Consider the following 18,471-nt stretch of genomic DNA (forward strand, 5'->3'; position numbering starts at 1 on the left):
CCATGCTTGCTAACGATGTGACTTAGGAACCGTAGTTCTTCTTAGGCAAAATAGCATTTCTCTGGTTTCACCATTAGCCCAGATGTCTTGACTGCCCCGATTACGGTCCCAAGCCTTTTCAAGTGGTATTCAAAACTTGAGGAGAAGACAATGAAATAATCCAGGTTTACCACACAAATCTGCCACTTCAAGCCCGCCAGCATCGTGTCCATTACCCGTTGAAATGTTGATGCGGAGCAGAGGTCGAATGGCGTTACCTGAAACTCAAGTACGCCATCCGGTGAGATGAATGCGGTCTTCTCGCGACCTTTTTGTCGACCTCAATTTCCCAGTTCTCGCTCTTTAGCTCCTTCAATGAAAAGTACTTAGCGTTGTAAAGCCGATCCATTGCGTCATCGATGCAGGAAAGCGGGTAGATATCCTTCTTTGATACGCTTTGAAGCGGCTGTAATCAATGCCGAATCGAAGTGCTCGGTCATTCTTCTTCACTAGGACAACTGACGTTGCCAGGGGCTCTTCTATGGCTGGATGACGTCATCACGAAGCACTTACTTGATCGCTGATGACCTGGCATTTCAGCGGCGACATAAGATACGGGCTTTAGCGCAGAGGTCGCGTGCGTTCATCGGTGACAATGCGGTGCTTTGTCAGTCGAGTGCGACTCACCTTCGATGTTTACAAAAAGCATTCGCTGAAGCTTAGAAAAAGGATGAGTATCTGGCCTTGCTTGGCTCTCTGTAGCACTGGATTGACGTCGAACGTTGGCTGGTAGCCATGGTTATATGTATCATCTTCAGGTGGTTCGAGGAGGGCGAAGACGTCTCAGATGTCTGCAATGTCATAAAGAAAATCAATCTTCTGTAAAACAGGTATTGGGCTCTGATATGTTCAGCGCCTATTGCTGAAGAGAACGACGACAAGCATGTTCAACGCGCGTGACGGGCAGGAAGGAAAACGACAACGAAGCTCGCTTCGACGCTCGTACGTGTGCTGACACGTCTCACGACTGATCGCAGAACGGTCTATTGACTGTTGACGACGTGTCGCCCAGGTCAAGGTCTTCTACAAAAAGTGGTGAAGGTGCCAGCAATCCCCTCAACCTGGAGCTTCGCAGTCGAGCTTTGCCTACCACTTCCGCGATGCCTGAGACCGCCAGCCAACCGCCAACCCCATCGCCTGTCATCTGTCCCGGTGCAGCACGTCAGAGCGACCCAGCCATCTTCAGCGGCACCGATGACACGGATGTAGAAGACTGGTTGGCATCGTATGAATGCGTAAGTGCGTACAACAAGTGGGACGACACCGTGAAGCTCACAAACGTCATTTTCTATTTGAGCGACGTTGCCAATCTATGGTTTCGCAACCATGAGAGTGACATTTCTACCTGGACGGCTCTCAAGACCAGCCTGACCGAAGTTTTTGGCCGTCCCGCTATACGTAAGCTTCGCGCCGAGCAACGCTTGCGAAGTCGGGCACAACAAACAGGCGAAAACTTCACTAGTTTCATAGAAGATGGCGTAGACCTCTGTAAGCGCGTAAACCCTACCATGAGCGACGCGGAAAAGATCGGACACATTATGGAGGGCATTGACGATGACGCCTTCCAGATGCTCGTTGCCAAAAACCCCCAAACTGTGTCCGACGTTATAAACTTCTGCCAAAGCTTCGATGAGCTGCGCAAGAGGAGGCTTTCCACACAACGTGCTGGCCTTCAGCAGGCCACTCTTTCCAGCTTGGCTCTCTCCGGGGACGGTGCCCAGGACCAGCAGTCGCTAATTCAGCACATTCAACAATTTGTTCGCGAGGAGGTCGCACGCCAGCTTTCCTTGTCCACCATCACTTGCCCGCCAGCGCCTGCGCCGCCGCTTACTCCCACTCTTCAGCGTGTCATAGAAAAGCAGGTCGCTGAGGTTCTGCCTCACCTCCTCAGCAGCCATTGGTGGCGGCTCCTCTCACGTACGCTGATGTTTTGGCGCGGCCACCACCCCCTGTCGCCCCTGTATACAGCCGGCCTCCCCTCCTATACGAGCCTCAGGGACGCCAGCAAAATGAGCAACCTACAATCCCATCTTATCGACCCGTTCTCCGCCGTCGACCACAGCCACGCCCTTCCAACCCCTGGCGCACACAAGACAACCGACCTATCTGCTACGCCTGTGGAGTCGCCGGCCATGTGGCTCGTTTGTGCCGCAATCGTGGCCCTCGTCCCTACGACTATACACGTGAGCCAATGTACAACCTTCCTCCGTCCCCCTCGCCTGTGTTCCCTGAGCCTCCTCCGCAGTCCTCTTCAAGTTACGATCGCCGCTCCCGCCGCTCCCACCGCTCGCCTTCTCCTGGCCGTCGTTCCCGTTCTCCGATGCTCCGCCGCCAACCAGCCGTTAACACGGAAAACTAACGGCCGCAGTTCCGGAGGCAAGAACTGCGCCATCAGGGACCAACTCAAGACCTGTTCACGTACCAGCCAACATTATTACCATATTCATCGAGGCAGTTCCTGTCGAAGCACTTGTAGGTACTGGCGCAGCCGATTCTGTTCTTAATTACGCCCTCTGTCGCAAACTCAAAAAGGTGATGACGCCGCTTCCTGCAATTTCTCTTCGCACAGACAGCGCTCAGGATATTCGACCATTAGCTGCCTGCACCGCCCGCCTTGTTATCGACGACGTTCAATACACAATAGAATTCCTCGTCCTCGCCCGCTCATCACACGACGTTATCCTTGGTTGGGACTTCCTCTCCAATCATAATGCCATAATAGACTGCGCCCGTGCTCAACTTGAGTTATCACCCCTCAGTGACACTTTTTTCGACACACCCGCTTCTGCTGCAGCTACCGTGCACGTCGCAGAGGACACCGACGTTGCGCCTTTCTCCTCAGTGCTTGTGCCTCTTTATTGTGCTGCTCTTTCCGACGCCACGGTTATCTACACACCTTCGTTACGATGCGCTGACCAAAAATCCGTGTTGCTGCCCCATGCTGTGCTGACAATTTTTTGCAACTCAAGTGCTATTTTTGTTTGTAACCCATGCCCCTGCCCTACCACTTTACTTCGTGGCCAGTCACTGGCTAGTGTTGCTTTGCTCGATTCCACGCCCACCTATCCCTTTGGCCATACCATCGCCAGCCTTCACATCAGCGCCATAACACCTATTCCTGTCGCCACTCCATCATCTCTCGAAGTTTGCCACCGGTCCATCGACGCTGGCCTGACGCCCTTACAACGAGCCCAACTTGTCGCCATCCTGCAACGTTTCGCGGCTTTGTTCGACTCAACATTCGTTGGGGCGCACAACTACCGTTACTCACCGTATTTAAACCGGCACCCATTCCCCTTTGCGCCAGCATCCGTACCATGTTTCAGCCGCCGAGCGCCGCATTATGGACGAACATGTGACCGACATGCTCCAGCGCAACGTAATCCAACCGTCGCACAGCCCTTGGGCGTCTCCGGTCGTCCTGGTCAAGAAAAAAGGCGGTTCCATCCGATTCTGTATAGATTACCGCCGACTGAACACGATCACGCGCAAAGACGTTTATCCTCTACCTCGTATCGACGACGCCCTTGACTGCCTGCAGGGAGCTGAGTTCTTTTCTTCAATAGACCTGCGTTCCGGCTACTGGCAGGTGCCGATGGCAGAGGCCGATCACCCAAAAACCACTTTCGTCACACCCAATGGGCTCTATGAGTTTAATGTCATGCCATTCGGACTGTGCAATGCCCCCGCCACATTCGAACGCATGATGGACAACCTACTCAGAGGGCTGAAATGGCACACTTCCCTTTGTTACCTTGACGACATTGTCATCTTTTCCCCAGATTTTCCATCTCACCTCCAGCGCCTTGAGACAGTTCTGCGATGCCTGACCGACGCTGGCCTCCAATTAAATTTAAAGAAGTGCCGTTTCGGAGAACGGCAGCTAACCATACTCGGACATGTCGTCTCCAAGGATGGCGTTCTTCCCGATCCGGCAAAATTACGTGCTGTGGCAGAATTTCCCAAGCCAACTAATGTGAAAGAACTCCGCAGCTTCGTCGGCCTCTGCTCGTACTTCCGCCGCTTCGTTCACAATTTCGCCACAATAATCAACCCTCTCACCAAGCTTCTGTCCAGCCACGATCTCTCAGCCTGGTCTCCGCACTGTGATGATGCCTTCGCGACACTCCGCCACCTTCTGACAACTCCGCCAATCTTGCTTCATTTCGACCCTTCTTCTCCCACGGAAATCCACACTGATGTCAGCGGCGTCGGCCTCGGCGCAGTACTCGCTCAACGGAAGTCTGGCTTTGATGAGTACGTTGGCGCTTACGCAAGTCGGACCCTAACAAAAGCTGAAGCAAACTATTCCGTCACCGAAAAAGAGTGTCTCGCTATTCTCTGGGCAATAGCAAAATTTCGCCCCTACTTGTATGGCCGTTCTTTTGATGTCGTCACCGATCATCACTCCCTCTGCTGGCTGTCTTCTTTGAAAGGTCCTTCTGGTCGACTGGCCCGTTGGGCTCTGAGGCTTCAAGAATACGACATTAACGTCATCTATCGCTCTGGCCGTAAACATGCTGATGCTGATGCTCTCTCACGTTCTCCCTTGCCGTCTGAAGCCACTCCTGCTATATCCGTTCTACATCCCACCGACATGCCCACCGATATGACTTGCGAGCAACGCAAAGACGCATGGATCGCCTCACTCCTTGATTTTTTATCTGGCCGCGCTTCACGACCTCCTTGCAGCACTCTCCGTCGCCAGTCTCACCATTTCGCCATCAGAGACGAGCTCCTCTACCGTAGGAATTACCTTCCAGGTGGTAGAAAGTGGCTGCTTGTAATTCCGACCCATCTACGCTCCGTGATGTGCTCCCGTTACCACGACGATCCCCAATGTGCCCACGGAGTCTTATTGAAAACCTTCACTCGCCTGCAACAGCGGTACTACTGGCGTGGGATGTACCGTTATGTTCGTCGGTTCGTCCAGTCCTGCCAAGAGTGTCAGCGCCGAACACACCCACCTCGCCAGCCCACCGCTCCTATGCAGCCGCTGGCCTGCCCAGCTCAGCCCTTTGAGCGTGTTGGAATAGACCTATACGGCCTGCTTCCTAGCACATCAACAGGCAATCGCTGGATCATCGTTGCAATCGATCATCTCACACGCTACGCCGAAACGGCGCCTTTCGCATCTGCTACAGCCCGTGACATCGCCTCCTTCATCCTCCATCACACAATTCTTCGCCACGGGGCTCCCAAAGAATTGCTGAGTGACAGAGGTCCCGCTTTCCTTTCTGAAGTTGTCGAAGCTGTTCTGAGAGAATGCAAAATCGTTCACCGCGCCACCTCCGCGTACCATCCGCAAACAAATGGAATGGTTGAGCGTTTTAACCGCACCATGGGCGACATGCTAGCAATGTATGTCGCTTCCGACCACTCCAACTGGGACCGCGTTCTTCCATTCGTCACATTCGATTATAACTCTGCCCCACAAGCAACCACCGGTTTCTCACCATACTTCCTTCTGAGCGGTCGTGAGCCCTCTTGTACTATGGACACCATTCTCCCTTACCGACCGGATTCTTCTGAATTCACGACTGTTTCACAAGCTGCAACTTATGCCGAAGAATGCCGCCAGCTTGCCCGGTCCTTCACTTCTCACGCCCAGCAACAGCAGAAAACCACCCGAGATCAATCTGCACTTCTTCCTACTTACCGTATAGACTCTTTGGTCTGGCTATGGGTGCCTTCCTCCAGTCCCGGCCTTTCATCCAAACTTCTGAGCAAGTATCAGGGCCCCTACCGTATTGTCAAGCAAACACCCCCGTCAACTACCTCATCGAACCTCTTACACCATCCACTGACCACCGTCGCCGAAATCTTGAAATAGTACACAGTAACCGCCTGAAACCTTACTACGATCCGGCCATCGTCACATCGCCATGAGCCGCCAGGATGGCGTCTTTTCGCCCGGGGGAAGTTGTAAAATAGGTATTGGGCTCTGATATGTTCAGCGTCTATTGCTGAAGAGAATGACGACAAGCATGTTCAACGCGCGTGACGGGCAGGAGGGAAAACGACAACGAAGCTCATGACGTCTCACGACTGATCGCAGAACGTTCTATTGACTGTTGACGACGTATCGCCCAGGTCAATGTCTTCTACAAGACTTCGTTCTATTGCGTAGAGGACGGTATTCTTCAGTAAAGTTCGTGACCAGCACATGAGCATGTCCACGCCGGAAATGAGCGATACCACTTGCGATGCCGAGCGTCATTCTCAGAGCAACTGTGCATTTCCTTCGACAACTCCTTCGGCTGTGTGGATGTGGGCATTGCCCAAGCAATTGCGAAAACACTAGATCGGGGCGGCACGGCTATGTCTCTGTCCAGGGCGTTTATAGCGATGTGATGTGTCGATGTCATTATAGCAGGTATGGCATTGTCCGTCGAGTGCTTGATGAACTTGGACCGGAGCTATAGGACCGCTCTTTGTTCATTTAGAAACTTCATGCCCAATCACGTCGTAGGAGCACTGCTGCAGCACCCCAAAGCTGGTAGCAAAGTGCGCCCATTCACACTAACTCTTTTGATGAATCGTCCCGACAGAGTAATGAGGTTTCCACCAGCGGTACAAATTAGGGGGCTATTCCAAACTGTCATTACCTTCCAGAGCGGGGATGCAAACAGTCCAATGATGACTGAATAGAATAGTCCTTTGTTGGGCTAGCTGGTAATCCATTGCGATAGCAGTAGCGCAGACAGACAGTCAGAGGGAAGAAGACGAACACAGCGCTGACTTTCAACAGAGGTTTAGTTGAAAACAAGGGAGGATTTATGCACATTTTGTTCGTGTCACGTCACTCAGCCGAAGTCAGAACATCATATGCGCATATACACGTTTTCTTTCCTAACATAGCATTAAAAACCAAAAGAGCAAGTAGCAAGAAAAAAGTAATCCAAAATCCCATAACTCAGTAGAAGCAAACACCTTAAGCACGAACACGTCTCGCGGCTAAGCAAACGATGAAAACAACAAATGAAAAAATAACCGGGATGAGCTGCATAAAGACTATCGTTGTCAAAAAGTAAAACATGAATGGATATGTTAAGTGATGTGCCATTAGCCTGAAAACGCCTTAAAACTAACCGAAATAAACGACAAACTAAAAGCTGGGTTGAGCTGCATAAGGGCTACCATTGTGAAAAAGTAAAACATGAAGGAGCATGAATAAGTCAATTGTCATTACGATTAAAAGCCACCCGATAAAAACCGACAGCGAGCAAGTATTAAAAAATCCTACTTAGCATTTTGGGTAACCATACGCTGATTATAAGATCCTGAGTTCTGTTTCATTGAGCATTATCGCAGGTACAGGCGCGGACATAAGTAAACGGAGCACCCCTTTCCGTTGAAAATAAAATCACGCCTTCTGCACAGGAGACAAGAACACAATATTAGTCCAAGTAAAAGGGCACTGGCGTCTACTACCGGTTCGCACATAACATGGCTGCCAGTTTCAATTATGCAACGCGTGAAAATTTTAGAAGTAAATAGCGTGCTCCGTTTACTTTTTTTCCGTAGGGGTACACTAACACACACGTCCTCCATCAAACAGAAAAAGGACAGACTGGTCCACCAGGGCAACAGGAACTATGACGGGTTGAAGGTGTAGGCCGGATCTCAGAGGGTAGCACCTCCACCAGATGTCACGTAGTGGAGTCAAGAGCGGTAGTCAGAAGACGGCTGTTGCACTTGAATGAAAGTCTTTATTGGGCTGACTGGCACCCACAAAAGAACTAAGCGAATAGGCGCGGCGATAACAAGAAGCGCGCTCGTCGGTCATCCAACTGAAAATGCCAGTTTCTCGCGCTAGAGCTCGATTTAAAGGCTGCAAAGGTCGAAATAAAACCGCTAAAAGTTACTAGCGCACCCTTGAACATTGCAGAAACACACGCGCGTGGCTGGAATCTTCGAGAAACATCTCGGAGCATCTTGCGCGAAATAAACTGATAAAGCTGTCTCGCGACTACGAGCATAATACAAAAAGAACACAATATTGATACGCGCGCCAGGTTCAGAGGAATAAAGCCGCATGCCGGCGGCTGTCGAAAAAGAATACAGATTTGAGTGGTCTGCAGCAATTAGAATAAAGTTGCATGTGCAGATGGACCACTGACTACTTGCCGGAGTCAGTGGTCCATCTGCATATGCAACTGAGGCTCTAAGGGAGCACTTCAGGTGAGGGTCAAAGGAAGTAACTTTGCAAGACAAACAGAACCACCTTTGCAGGCTGCGAGGTTCGAAACTGGGTTTGGGCCCACTGCGGAGGAGGGGCGCGCAGCGGGGTTTACGGAGCTTCTCCCAAACGCACACCCCTGGAAAAGCCGAGCGCCAGGCCGGGGGACGCTTGTACCCATTTTCACCGGTGGGTGTCCGGCGGTGGGTTTCGAACTAACCACTTCCCGCAGCCGAGACGGGCGATCTAACCACTAGGCTCTAGGAGGGGCGCGCAGCGGGGTTTACGGAGCTTCTCCCAAACGCACACCCCTGGAAAAGCCGAGCGCCAGGCCGGGGGACGCTTGTACCCATTTTTAACGGTGGGTGTCCGGCGGTGGGTTGAACATAATTCCTTCTCGAATCCAGATTCAGACTGAGACTAATGCGCTTCAGCTACACTACAGAGCATGTGCACGGCAAAGAGCTGTAGACGGCATAGGCCCTCTAATGTTCCACACTAGAGCCTCCACCAAGATGGAAGGCGAGTGAAGCCTATGTCGAGCTAATGATCAGTTCCTTACCAGCTACAGGGCAGTTCCGGGAGGAATTACGGAAGGCCAGGATCCTACATGTTGCAACCTAAGGGCATACTGCACTAAGGGCTGGCCCAGTAAGACCAGCTTCCCCCATACGTTGTGCCTAATTTAAGAGACAAGGACAACCTCACGGTTTAAAGCAGTCTCCTGGTGAAGGAGAATCGTTTGCAAATCACGAGCTTTCTAAGAGACAAGTTACTCTTACAGTTAGATGCATAGGACACCAAGGAGTGTCCAAGTTTAGAAAACGAGAGAAAATGTTAGTCTGGTGGATGGGTGGAGCAGTGAGGTATACAAAGTTGTTATTAACTGGTCAAAGTGTGTCCAAGAGAGTATCCCAAAAGTGGGGCCCATGATTGCTTCGGAACTTCATGACTACCCGTGGCAGCGAGTGGTAGCTGATCTATTAAGTTGAATGGTAGGAACTACATTGTTGTCATCATCATTATCATCATCAGCCTGATTACACCCACTGCAGGGCGAAGGCTTCTCCTATTTTTCTCCCCTTAACCCGGTTCTGTTCTAGCTGCATTCACTTGACCCCTGCGAACTTCTTAATCTCATCCGCCCACCTAACTTTCTGCCGCCCCCTGCTACGCTTTCCTTCCCTTGGAATCCAGTTTGTTACCCTCAGCGACCATCTGTTATCCTCTCTTCGCACTACATGTCCTGCCCATGTCCATTTCTTCTTCTTAATTTCTACTAGAATATCGGTAACTTGAGTTATTTCTCTGACCCACTCTGCACGCTTTCTATCTCTTAATGTTACCCCTACCATTTTTCGTTCCATAGCCCTCTGGGTTGTCTTCAACTTAAGTAGAACTCTCTTGGTTAGCCTCCACGTTTCCGCCCCATAGGTGAGTACAGGCAAGATGCAACTGTTGTATACTTTCCTCTTGAGCGATACCGGTAAGCTGCTAGTCATAATCTGCGAGTGCTTGCCAAATGCGCTCCATCCCAATCTTATTCTTCTTGTTATTTCCTTTTCGTGGTCCGGATCTGCGGTTACTACCTGTCCTAAGTAGACATATTCGCCTACTACTTCCAGTACTTAGCTACCGAATGTAAACTGCTGTTCCTTCCCGAGGCTGTTGAACATTACCTTAGTCTTCTGCATATTGATTTTCAAGCCTACCTTTCTACTTTTCCTGTCTAGGTCATCAATCATTATTTGCAGTTCATCCCCCGAGTTGCTTAGCAAGGCAATGTCATCAGCAAATCGCAGATTACTGAGGTATTCTCCATCTACCCTTATCCCTAACTGCTCCCATTCCAAGTCTCTGAACACTTCCTCTAAACAAGCAAGTGTGGTGTACTATTACTCCAGGTACAATGAGGTTTGTCTGCTGCACCAAACAATATCAGAAGCAGTTGTCGCTCACATGATGTCTGTTGCCCGCCACGGAATACCAGACGAATTCTGGTCAGAAAACAGGCCAGAGTATACTCCAGGTAGCACAGAATTTGGGGCCCCAGTAGGTCCGATATTGGCAAGTGAGACTGGAGCAACCATCAGAAAACCGGCACCGGTCCCCGATGGGGCAAAAGTGGGCAAGCCCAATGTGGGTTTGCCCCTGTTTCTCCTGCATGAGGCCCATAGCGGCGTTGCTTGGGCTAATGCAGAGCACATTCCTGAATCCAGACCAGAAGGGTCCCTTGCCGGATATTTGAGGGCAATCCAACCAAACTGTGGGCTCTTTATGGGAAAACCCTCATAGATCCGAAATGAGGCCGCCCCTTTTAAATCTCAGTGTGGATCTATATCGGCCGTAGTGGTGCCAGGAAACGGACATGCTAACATGCTGCCCCAATCGGCCCCTTGTAGGTTACTTGAGGGCAGGTGGAATATGAATAAGAGCTCAAGCCCAAATGAGGCAGCCTTAGGTAAACCGCTTTAGGTCCCACATCGGCAGTAATGGGGCTAGAAGGCGGCCGTGCCCGCATGGTACGAAACTCGGTCCTTTGGGAATTTGAAGGCACGTGCAACAGGAAGTGGGTTTTAAGTTCACAAACAAGACCAAGCATAATTGGGGTTGCCCACACAAAACCGCTGTAGGTCCCACATCGGCCGTAATGGGACTTAAAGGCATGCGTGCAATTGCGCAATCATTCTTATACCATCCTTTATTTGTATTATACGTTGCCCTAAATTACTATTATAGATCATCTGTATAAAAGTTGTTGCCATTTTAAGTCGTTTAGACATATTACATGGCTTTAGTTCTCGTGCTCATGCAAATTACGTTACAAATACTAAACATACTGATTGCTAACTGTTGCTCTTTATGTAGTTGCCATGGACAGCCTACAACTCTGAAATCAAGATGGTTATGGGAGGCAGTGAAGAGTGCCTGATCCTGGCCCTGATGGGGCAGGGACAGGTAGGTCACCTCCGCTTGCAGCGAGGGCTAGCCTGCCACTGAATATTTATCTGTTGTAGGCCGTCATTGCACCCGCCACCGCTTCGGTGGGGGTGGATGACGGCTGCTGTTGCGGCGCGCGTCTTTCTGTCCCCTCTTTTTTCTTTCTTATCTATTTTCTCTTCTGTCCGCACGAGGCAGCGGAGGTGGCTCAGCCACAGAGTCTGTAGCAGGCCCGTTTATTTTGGTTTCGTTCTCCCTACAGCCACAAAAACCACTACAGATGGCCATGAAGTCATTTAGGCCAGAATAATGTTAATATTATTGTAAAATTTAATATTTTGGCTGTATAGAAAGGGCAGACATGTATAATATAATTACTTATGCGTGTAAATACTGATTGGGAAAACTTGGACTAGGGCTTCCCATCAATTATCTGCGTCGGACCCCTGTGATAATAATGCGGGCAAACCCTAGTGCGGTTTGCGCTATAAAACCCTCATCGGTTCTATGTCATTATCTGAGGGGCTAACCGAAATAAAAAATAAAAGTCCAACTAGAGCGGCTGCCCGAATCTGACCAAACTAGGACCAATGGGGGGAGTTGGCGAGATGTGCCCTTTTGGCAAAGCGGGAAAACTGTGGGCAGCCCCGCAAGGGCTGCATGCATCGGTCCCTAGTGGGGCCGTCGGGGTTTTGTCGACAGCACACTTCAGGCCTATGTCAGCCCCTCTTTCAGCACCCACATTGAGCTCACTGATGCTGTCCTGCGTTGCCTACATCTAACCCACCGGGGCCCCTCCTTCATAGTACACATTGTGCTACCTGTAACATACAAAAAAAATTAAAACTTTCACTACCAACTACAGGATTCGACACATCAGATGCTGCGCGCACTATCCAAAAAATAACGGATAGGCAGAATGAATGGTAAAAGTTGCTAAGGACATCTTAATGAGGGCGAAGACCCAGACATGCAATTTTATTATATAGGACTTGTCTAGGACCCTGCGGATTCAGTCCAGCTCAACTGTTATTGGAAGGCCAACTGCTCACTACGCTTCAAATGTTACTTTCTCAGCTGATCCTAAAAACCTAACCGCGGTTAGTTTCGGAGGAGAGAATAAGAAACAAAGGCGGGTACAAGGACACAACAAACAAAACGGAGTGAATAGCTAAAATGAACTCTCCATTGGGACCTCTGTTTCGGTCAGAGGCCCCGGTATAACTGGACGGAGCTTTGGCAAAGCTGAAATTCAAAGATCTTTTGTGGTACCTAGAGAAACTTTCAAGAAACCTATCAGAAACTCATATCACTTGGTTCCCCAACTAATAGGCGGTCAGCATGCGACATGCTGGGAATCATCATTATCATCATCAGCCTGATTATACCCACTGCAGGGCGAAGGCCTCTACCATATTTCGCCACTTAACCCGGTTCTGTGCTAGCTGCATCCACTTAGCCCCTGCGAACTTGTTAATCTCATCCGCCCACCTAACTTTCTGCCGCCCCCTGCTACTCTTTCCTTCCCTTGGAATCCAGTTTCTTACCCTCAGCGACCATCGGTTATCCTCTCTTCGCACTACATGTCCTGCCCATGTCCATTTCTTCTTCTTAATTTCTGCTAGAATGTCGGTAACTTGAGTTATTTCTCTGACCCACTCTGCACGCTTTCTATCTCTTAATGTTACCCCTACCATTTTTCGTTCCATAGCCCTCTGGGTTGTCTTCAACTTAAGTAGAACTCTCTTGGTTAGCCTCCACGTTTCAGCCCCATAGGTGAGTACAGGCAAGATGCAGCTGTTGTGTACTTTCCTTTTGAGCGATACCGGTAAGCTGCTAGTCATAATCTGCGAGTGCTTGCCAAATGCGCTCCATTACAATCGTATTCTTCTTGTTATTTCCTTTTCGTGGTCCGGATCTGCGGTTACTACACGTCCTAAGTAGACATATTCGCCTACTACTTCCAGTATTTCGCTACCTAATGTAAACTGCTGTTCCTTCCCGAGGCTGTTGAACATTACCTTAGTCTTCTGCATATTGATTTTCAAGCCTATCTTTCTACTTTTCTTGTCTAGGTCATCAATCATTATTTGCAGTTCATCCCCCGAGTTTCTTAGCAAGGCAATGTCACCAGCAAATCGCAGATTACTGAGGTATTCTCCATATTCTCTTATCCCTAACTGCTACCATTTCAAGTCTCTGAATACTTCCTCTAAACAAGCTGTGAATAGTACTGGGGAGATTGTGTCTCCTTGCCTAACACCTTTCTTTATGGGAATTTTGTTTCTTTATGCAGAACTATGGTTGCTGTGCAGCCACTATATATATCTTCCAGCACTCTCACGTACGGCTCGTCTACCCCCTGATTTCGCAATGCCTGCATCACCGCCGAAGTTTCAACTGAATCAAATGCTTTTTCATAATCAATGAATGCTATGTATAAGGGCTGGTTATCTTCGGAGCATTTTTCTATCACCTGATTGATGGTATGGATATGATCGATAGTAGAGTACCGTTTCCGAAACCCTGCTTGATCTTTTGCTTGATTGCAGTCTAAGGTTGTCCTGATTCTCTTAACGATTACCTTAGTAAATACCTTATACGTAACAGACAGTAAGCTGATTGGTCTGCAATTTTTAGGGTCCTTAGAGTCCCCTTTCTTGTGAATGAGGATAATGTTTGCATTCTTCCATGGTTCCGGTACCGTCGATGACACCAGGCACTGCGTTACAGGGTGGCCAGTTTTTCTAGCACGATATCCCCCCCGTCCGTTAGCAAATCTGTAGTTATCTGATCCTCTCCAGCTGATTTTACCCTTTTCATAGTTTCTAGTGCTTTCTTGACCTCGTCCTTCGTCACTGGTGGAACGTCGGACTGTTTTTCCCTACCGCCAATCTCATTACGGTCCTGACTTCTTTGGCTACTGTAGAGATCTGTATAGAACTCCTCGGCTACTTTAACTATCTTTTTCATATTAGTGATGACGTTGCCCGCCTTGTGCCTTATCGCATACATCTGGTTTTTGCCTATGCCCATTTTCTTCTTTACCGCTTTAAGGCTTCCCCCGTTCTTTACAGCATGCTCAATTTTCTCCATGTGATACTTCCTTATATCGGCCACCTTGCGCTTATTGATTAGCTTTGATATCTCGGCCAATTCGATCTGGTCTGTTGGATTGGAAGCTTTCATACTCTGGCGTTTCTTAATCAAATCTTTCGTCTCCTTAGACAGCTTACCAGCATCCTCTCTAACTATCCTACCGCCTACTTCTACCGCGCACTCAGTAATAATATCTCTGAGATTATTGTTCCTTGCCTCTAGGTTAATGTCGCCATCCTCAGTTAGAGCTGAAAACCTATTCTGTAGCGAGATCCTGAACTTTTCTGCCCTCCCCCTCACCGCTAATTCGTTGTTTGGTTTCTTTCTTACTAACCTGTTGCGTTCCTTCTTCAGATTTAGGCTAATTCGGGACCTCACCATCCTGTGGTCACTGCATCGCACTTTCCCGATTACCTCTACATCTTGCATAATGGCGGGGGTTGAACACATTATGAAGTCGATTTCATTTTTAGTCTCTCCGTTAGGACTTTTCCATGTCCATTTCCGGTTCTTCCGTTTGCTGAAGAAGGTATTCATGATTCGTAAGTTATTGCGCTCTGCAAACTCAACTAGTAACTCCCCCCTGCTATTCCTTGAACCAATGCCATTGTCACCTACTGCCTGGTCTCCTGCCTGCTTTTTCCCTACATTGGCATTGAAGTCGCCCATTAGTGCAGTATACTGCGTCTTTACTTTTCGCATTGCCGATTCTACATCTTCATAGAAGCTTTCAACTGCCTGGTCATCATAACTACATGTAGGTGCATAGGCCTGTACAACCGTAAGTTTATACCGCTTATTAAGCCTAATTACGATGCCTGCAACCCTCTCATTAATACTATAGAATTCATCTATATTACCCGCTATATATTTATTGACAAGGAAACCTACTCCTAGTTGTCGCCTCTCTGGTAAGCCTCGATAACACAGTACATGCCCATCCTTCAGTACAGTATATGCCTCATTCGGCCTCCTAGCCTCACTAAGCCCTATGACATCCCATTTCATGCCCTCTAGTTCCTCTAACAGCACTGCTAAACTAGCTACACTAGCTAGGATTCTAGCATTAAACGTTGCCAGGGTCAGTTTCCAATGGCGGCCTGTCCAGAGGAGCCAGGCTTTCTTAGCACTCCCTGCTGCGTCAGAGGTCTGACCGCCGCCGTGGTCAGTTGTTCCGCAGCCGCTGGGGACTGAGGCCCAGGGTTTTATGGAGCTTATCATAGGAGGTTGCGGCCAATTACTGCACCAGGGTGGCCAACTCCTGTTCTGCTGAGGGAGTGCGTTGCCGGAGGTGTTCACCGGCATCAGGTCGCACCCCAAACCTGTTTATGCAATTCCATCGACACGCGAATTTTTTTCTTCATCCGGTGGAGAATTGCGCGGCACCGGGATTTGAACCCCGGTCCTCTTGCATGTTCTACCGCTACGCCACCGCTGCACCTTGCAGGGAATAGGGAATAGGGATGCAGGGAATAGGAAGCTGAATATGAACTAGTGGCGGTGCCGGAAGATCAAGAAGCCAGTCCTTGTCCCAGAGAAGAATTGATAAGTGACAGTGAGCGAGAGCAAGGGGAACCACGCCTAAAAACCAGAAGTCGCTATCGAATCACCCGACCCGCAAGTTTTTTGGGTCATAGTATCCTTCCTTCGAAAGAAATAAAGTTGTGGCAAAATTCGGTTAATGATGTTTTAAATAAACCTTCAAAAGGGGCGCACCACGCGGGCGCGCTGTGGTTGTTCTGGGCTGTGTTTTCCTCTTCTTGCTGCTATTTCGTTGCAGTATTGAGATAAATGGGACAGTCGGCGACATTAGGAGTCTTCGCAGCTTTTTGGTTAATAATTCTTTGTCTTGAAAGTTAAGTCAATGACCATAGTTGTTCATCCTTGCAGAGAGCAGAGGTACACAGTGTCTACTAATTATTTCTGTCATGTAATATTTCGATCGCCTTAAAATAGATTGTATGGGAGAAAGCAGGACGAGATATTTTATCTGTTCGTAAGGGAATAAAGGTTGAGGCTTTTTTGATTGCAGAGATGCTTAAACTAAAGGGATTGTGAAGAAGATGAGCCCTTTTTCCTAGACGTTGGCGAAGAGGAAGCAGTCTGAAATTGTGATCGCGCAGACCATCTTGCTGGTTCATCATTGTGCGCTTCCTCGCCGATCTCGACGTCTTCCTCTACGTGTAGAATAAACCTTCTCTCACACTTGGAGAAGGTGCGGCCTGATACCCTTGCTTCACGCTCGAGCTTCGAACCGGAACGCTACCGACAATTCGCATGGCCGTAGACGAACGCCCGCCAACAGCCCCGATAGCCCCGCCGGTCGTCTGCTCTGGCTCCTTATGCCAACGGGACCCTGCGCTTTTCAGTGGGACAGACGACACTGACTGTGATGACTGGCTGCTACGTACGAACGAGTTCGTACAATACGTGGGACGATGCAACAAAGTTAACGAACGTTATATTTTATTTGTTCGGAGTTGCCAACCTGTGCTATCGTAACCACAAAGCCGAAATCACGAGTTGGACTCAAACGGCCAACCTTACCATCGTGTTTGGTCGTCCTGCTGTACGGAAGCTCCGCACCGAGCAACGCTTGCACGATCGAACGCGGAGGCTCGGCGGGACGTTTACCAGTTACATTGAAGATGTACTTCACCTATGCAGTCGCGTAAACACCAGATGTCCGAGGCACAAAAGATCAAGCACTTCCTGAAGGGCATCGAATATGACGCCTTTCTAAGGTTAATATTCCGGGACTTGACAACTGTTGCACAAGATGTCAACCTTTGCCAAAGCTACGATGAGTTGCGCAAGTAGCGACTCCTCCCTCGACAGTCTTCCGCACCTGTAGAATCACTTTCAGCCCTCTCCGCTACATCGAGGCCTTATTGCTGCTGCAGCAGCTTAAAGAATTCATCTGGGAGGAAGGTGCTCGCCAAATATTTCTACTGCCCATGATCTGCGAGCTTTCCCGCCATTTAGCACTCCTCCGTCAGGTCATCGCCGACCAAGTGGCGGACGCCCTTCCCCTTGTCCCTCCGACAGCGCCCATGCCTAAGCCCGCACCAGCCGTTGAAACCCTCGTATACGCCGACGTCCCTGTCGCTCCAGCAATGACATGCGCCCCCGCTCCTGTCGTACGGCTGAGGTACGCTGCTGGCGCTGCCCGACCACGGCCACCTAGCTACCCTGTCGTGTATGCTACACCTCCAGGGCCTGTACAGAAATTTCTTCAGGCGCCACAGCCTTTCGTTCCACCTCGTCCGCAGCGCCGCAATTTATGGCAAACCAGTGATAACCGTCCCATCTGTTATTCCTGCGGATTTGCTGGCCATATTTTCCGCTACTGCCGAAATCGCACTCCCGATAATTTTCTACCGCGCCGAATGTCAGCTTCATGGCAGCCGCCCCGAAGTCAGTACGCCGCCGGTGATCCATCGGCAAGTACCGTCGCGGATGACCGTACCACCTTCTCCCCTCGCCGCTCAACCTCACCGCGTCGCCGTTCTCTATCCTCTCTGCGACGGCGTCCCAACCTTGCGCAAGAGGAAAACTGAATGCCGCAGTTCCTAAGGCGAGAACTGCGCAATGAGCGAACTGTAAAAGGCCTCACGTATCTCCCGAAAATATGCTTGAAGTTTCTGTTGACGGCGTTATAGTACTGGCTCTGGTCGACACCGGCGCTGCTGTTTCTGCCATGACTGCAAGTATTTGCCGTTCATTGCGCAAAGTGACGACACCTATTTCAGGATTCTCGCTATGCACGGCAAGTGCCCAGCCTGTAGAGCCTATAGCGATGTGCTCAGCTCGAGTCATCATTCAAGAAGTTGTACACGCAATAGAGTTCGTAGTTTTGCCTTCCTGCTCTCATGATCTTATCTTGGGTTAGGATTTTCTGCCGCGTCATAATGCGGTAATCAACTGTGTTCATGCTGAACTGGAGCTTTTTGCGCTAGACGAATCGTCGCCGGACGTTCCTCTTCCCAAAGTCATCGTTGCCGAAGATATTGATCTCCCTACGTGCTCTTTCGTTCTTGTGCCCACCGCTTGTACTTTTCCTGCCTTACTGATGTACTTTTCATCCCAACGCCTATCTTTCTAAATCGCAAAACTCCGTACTTTCTATGTCAGCTGACCTCACCGCGCTTTGGATTTATAATCCGTTCTCATTTCCCGTCTCCCTTCGTCAAGGTGAATGCCTCGGCATC

General features: G+C 49.6%; 1 pseudogene; it reads left to right on the forward strand.

Annotated features, from left to right (window-relative positions):
* The first annotated feature begins 1,139 nt into the window (after positions 1-1,139).
* On the forward strand, positions 1,140-17,080 carry LOC146184883 (uncharacterized; annotated as a pseudogene).
* The last annotated feature ends 1,391 nt before the right edge of the window (positions 17,081-18,471 follow it).

This window comes from Amblyomma maculatum, chromosome 7, assembly GCF_055883805.1.
Source record: "Amblyomma maculatum isolate TAMU_Amacu chromosome 7, ASM5588380v1, whole genome shotgun sequence".
NCBI classification, from domain to species: Eukaryota; Metazoa; Arthropoda; class Arachnida; order Ixodida; family Ixodidae; genus Amblyomma; species Amblyomma maculatum.